General features: G+C 48.2%; 1 pseudogene; it reads right to left on the minus strand.

The window, feature by feature from the left end:
• Window positions 1-4,238: 4,238 nt before the first annotated feature.
• On the minus strand, window positions 4,239-4,581 carry LOC123465608 (annotated as a pseudogene).
• Window positions 4,582-5,200: the final 619 nt, after the last annotated feature.

The following is a 5,200-nucleotide window of genomic DNA, read 5'->3' on the forward strand; positions in this document are numbered from 1 at the left end:
TTTCTTGATATCACACTCTTGCTCAATGTCCATTCTTTTCAAGTCTTATTCTACTACCTTTGCATCAATTTTTTTTTCAGTGAATTGTTTCTAGTAACTCCGTTTCACACAAACCTTGTCTCAGAACATGATTCTGGCAAGTTCGATATAATGTAGTTGTTAACAAAGGTGGTTTAGAAAATAGATGGCCAGAACAGAATTCTGGAGTGAGGTCACTTACCAGCCAGATAGCAATTATGGGTGAAAATTAGATGGATGGTAACTCCTGGCACAACACTGCCTTCAGTTCAGTTCAGTTCAGTTGCTCAGCGGTGTCCAACTCTTGGAGACCCCATGGACTGCAGCACGCCAGGCTTCCCTGTTCATCACCAACTCCTGGAGCTTGCTCAAACTCATGTCCATCAAGCTGGTGATGCCATCCAACTATCTCATCCTTTGTTGTCCCCTTCTCCCCCTGCCATCAATCTTTCCCAGCATCAGGGTCTTTTCCAAGGAGTCAGCTCTTGGCATCAGGTAGCCAAACTATTGGAGTTTCAGCTTCAGCATCAGTGCTTCCAATGAATATTCAGGACTGATTTCCTTTAGGATGGACTTGTTGGATCTCCTTGCAGTCTAAGGGACTCTCAAGAGTCTTCTCCAACACCACAGTTCAAAAGCATCAATTCTTCTGTGCTCAGCTTTCTTCACAGTCTGATTCTCACATCCATATATGACTACTGGAAAAAGTCATGTAGCTTTGACTACTCATGTAGTCTAAGTCATAGCTTTGACTAGACAGACCTTTGTCAGCAAAGTAATGTTTATGCTTTGGAATATGCTGTTTAGGTTGGTCATAGCTTTTCTTCCAAGGAGCAAGCATCTTTTAACTTCATGGCTGCAGTCACCATCTGCAGTGATTTTGGAGCCTCCAAAAATAAATCCTCTCCCTGTTTCCATTGTTTCCCCTTGTATTGTTTCCCAACACTGCCTTACAATTACCAAAATTTTCCATCTGGCAAACTGGGATGGGAAGAAGGAGGAAGAGGGTGTATTGGCTTAGGCAATATCTCTAACATTTAAGTACTATAGGGGAAACTGTTATTTTTAGAAATGTGGGATTGGTTGCTTTGTTGCTGGGTGTCAGTTATGAAAAGGAAAGCAAATGACAAGCTCAGGTCAGTCAATGACAACCAAAGACCTGATATGAAAGTGAAAAGGCTTCCATGGCATCACTAATAGTGACTCTCATCACCTGTAGCCAGAGTAGACCATGCTGAAGATGAGGCCCAGAACTCGAGAGTAAATATAATAGAGCTACAAACAGTGAGGAAGCTGCAGCCTTGGCAAGTCTCTAAAGTTAGAGAGAGTGGGATCCTATGAAATGTTATGGAAATATTTGAGTGAATGTACTTGAATATGTTGAACCCAAGATAACCTTGAATCTTCTGTGTCTTCAGAAGTGGCTTACTTACTATTGCTTGAGGATAGCAACATTTCCTTTCCTAAAGACAGTGCAGAGCATCTCTTTGCCTGTGATCATGCTTCATGCGTGCTGTTGCTTCACTCATGTCCCACTCTTTGCAACCCCATAGACCATAGCCCACCAGGCTCCTCTGCCCATGGGATTTTCCCAGCAAGGATACTGGAGTTGGTTGCCATGCCCTCCTCGAGGGGATCTTCCCAACCCAGGGATCAGCCTCCCATGTCTCCTGCATCTCCTGCATTGCAGGTGGTTTCTTTACCACTGAGCCACCAGAAAAGCCCATGGTCATGCTGAAATCTCCCCTAGAAGTATGCCTCCTCACTGGAACACCAATAACTAAGGTCAAGTCCTAGGATGGCCCAACTGGGAAGTACTGACTCTACTACGGGAGGATAGGAGTTATTCACCAACGGAACAATAAGACCTAGAAAGTATGTAGCAACTAGAATCAAGAAAACTTGACTAGGACTTGAAGGTAATAGACAAAGTGAGTCATATATAAAGCTGGCATGGGAGAACTGGATGATACTGGGGTTTCTTTCTTGTGATTCAGATTCAACATCTTAGCAAGAGTTTGGTCTTGATACATTGTTGAGTTGGCTCTTGGAAAGCTGGAAATAATAATGATCCACATTAAAGTACCCAGAGATGGTAGAACTGACATTTGACAGAATGTTGAGGAAGGATCAAAAGTACTCACAGAGGTAGATATGCAAGAATATATCTATTGTATAAGCTAAAACAACTGACTAAGTGGCTACATTTCTTGAAAGGGCCCAGGAGACACTTCTTTTACTAAGAAAAGCAATTAGAGAGGAACCAGATATATGGAAACTCAGTGGTAGAATGATAGCTATCCACTAAAAGATGCCATTAACGATAGGAAATGTTGTGAACCTGAACTCTTGTTATAGGAATGACAGGTTTACAGAACAGCAGAAGCCAGGTGGAAGGAAGTATTTAACCGTCAGACACAGGGTGAGTATATCTAACATTACAGGTAGTGAGGTTGAAATGAAAACCAGTTGACTCTGACCCACCAGGATCTATTGTGATGGCTAATACACCACACCCTTCCTAAGAACCAGATACATGGAGAACCAAGTAAGTATAACTTAACATATATAATCAATAAAGATTGAAAGCAAATAAACTGATATTAACCACCCCAGTGGAAAATCATTATTCTCCACTCAGTTTCCAGACCTTAACTTGACTGAAAAAGATACAGGTGCATTTGAGGAAGAATCCTGAAATGCAACAGGAATTCACCCAACCTTACCCAAAGGGATCTGTGTCCATTAGGACAGGGTGAATATGCAGAATTTTTCAAAGTTGTTGGTTACCAAGAACCCCAAATCCCCTTGTGCCCACCCATTGTAGTAGAATGTCAGGTGGTAAATGAGATCCTTGTCCAATTCTAGAGAAAACACAGTCTTATCTTGTGGTCACTCCTCCTCTCCAGCCCTGAGACTGGTTTGTTTTTGGGGGGATTGCAGTTTATTTTCAGACACACTCAGGGTGTGGGAGGTGGCCAACTGTCTCCATCTGCATCCCCTCCCTGAATTTAATCAAGAACTCCTCTCCCCTGACCTCTGAATCCCGCAGCTGTGCAAGATAGATGAGGCACTTGTACCCCACCATCAGGAGGGGCTCAGGCAGGTGTGGGGTGCAGAGGGTAGAGGTTGGGGGCAGAGTTCAAGTAGTCACACTTCTCCTATGCATAACCCCAGATTACACTGTGCCCAGGCCACAGGGGATATTCCCAAACCTGGGGTACTAGCAATGTTAACAGCCCTTCTCTCACTCAGAAACTTCAAGATGCACTCCCCACCCCGCTTTCCCTGACAACAACAAACCGCAGTCCCAAACCCTGTAGTCCAGATGACATGAGGGCCTCAGCACTCCACTCATCCAAGACACCTGTCTTCCTTATCGGGAGTGATGGGGGTGTGGTGAGCTTCACTTGCGCTTCACTGGGGTGGGATACAGTGATAGCAGGTGAGAGGAAGGGAGGGCATGAGGACCATAGGAGGCAGGCTTGGCAGGTGATGAGCTCTGGTCTGTACCCCACTCCACCCTCACTGCACCCCCCCCCCCACTGAATCTCGGAGTCTAACTGCAAAGGCAATACGGGCCATGGTGGTGGTGGTAAGCAGGGGGCAGGGAGTGGGAACAGGGGCTCGGGGGGAGACCTGAGCAGTACCTCGTCCCCACCCCCACCAGTCCTGTTCCTGGGGCACATGATGCTTAGGAAGGGCCAGGAACTGGGCTCTAGGCCCAGCTTTCAAGTTCTGCCTTCCAGAACTGCTGAATTTGGGAGAAGAATAGAGCTACTAACCCCCACACCCAAGATGTTCGGGCTTTAGGCAGAGTGGAGGGAATGGTGGGTGCCTTCCCAAGGATAATTATAAAAAGCTATGACCCTTAACAACTCCTTGGAGAGAAGTGGTTCCCAGCCTCTTGCTTTCCCAAGTTATCAATGTCCCCCACAGCCAGCAGACAGGGCTGAGGGGGTCCCAGAGAGCTAAGGGAGGAGGCCACAGTCCCTCTGAGAGGGGGCCCATTAGCCCATGCAGTGGTGGCACACCCTGGCAGTCTGCTGGACCTCTGGGGAGGGGCCCTCCAAAACTGGGGTGCCCAGTTACTGAAGCTTCCAGCACTTTTAAGGCAGGGTGGGTGGGCATGGGGAGGCCTGCAGGAGAGGAGGTGAGGGGAGAAGTCTGGGCCAAAGTCCACACAAGGGTCTCAGGATTCCCAAGGGCTCCTCCAGGAGTCATGACTTGAAGAATCGTCCTACTACAAACTGGCCCAAACAAAATACAGCGAGAACTATCGCTATGTTCTTGATGGGGCTGTTTCCCAGCCACCCCTCTGCTCAGTCGACCCGGCAATGCAGTGATGCAACAGGAAGTTGGCCACAAAGCGGGTCACCCGGCCGAGGAAGCCGGTCAGGCCGCGCTGGTAGACATGCAGGGCCAGGCAGTAGCCGAAACCTGGCAGAGCCACCAATCTGCCCCAGTTGATGCCGGTCTCAGACTCGAGGTGATCTTGGTGAAATACTCATAGGTGTTCTTTGCTATTGACTGCGGGCGCTGCAACACGGCCTGGAACTCCATGCCGTAAGGCCAGTCGGTGTCATCCCTGATGATGATGGCGAGTGGGGGACCCACCTACACCTTGCACCCAGGGATAAGTGGGTCCCCAGCCTGGCTGCTCTCTGCAGCCCTGCCTGGGAGGACCTGGGCCTTGTCCATATGCCCTTTCTCAGGTCCTCCCCGAGGCTGGGGATGGCCCAGCAGGGTGGAGGCCAGAGATCCTAAGGGGCCAGGAGCTGCTCTCAGGGTCTAGTACCCAGGGCTGGCTTCCAGGAAGGGGTGTCAGTGAATTCCTGGTAGATACCTGGATGCAGACTCTGCTGGTCTGAGCCCAGCCCTAGGGAACTGAGAGGCTGCTGCAATCATGCAGGTGCTTAGCCTTGAGTTTTTAATTGGGATAAATATGCTTGTATTGAGGGAATGTATGTATGTCCTCAGTCGTGAGGGCATATGCTCAGTCATGTCCAGACTCTTTGTGATCCCATGGTCTGTAGCTAACCAGGCTCCTCTGTCCATGGAATTCTCCAGGTAAAAATAGTGCAGTGGATAGCCATTCCCTTCTCCAGGGGATCTTCCCAACCTAGGGATCAAACCCATGTCTGATGCATTGACAGGCAGATTCTTTACCACTGAGCCATCT

This window comes from Bubalus bubalis, chromosome 1 (assembly GCF_019923935.1).
Source record: "Bubalus bubalis isolate 160015118507 breed Murrah chromosome 1, NDDB_SH_1, whole genome shotgun sequence".
In the NCBI taxonomy this organism is placed as follows: Eukaryota; Metazoa; Chordata; class Mammalia; order Artiodactyla; family Bovidae; genus Bubalus; species Bubalus bubalis.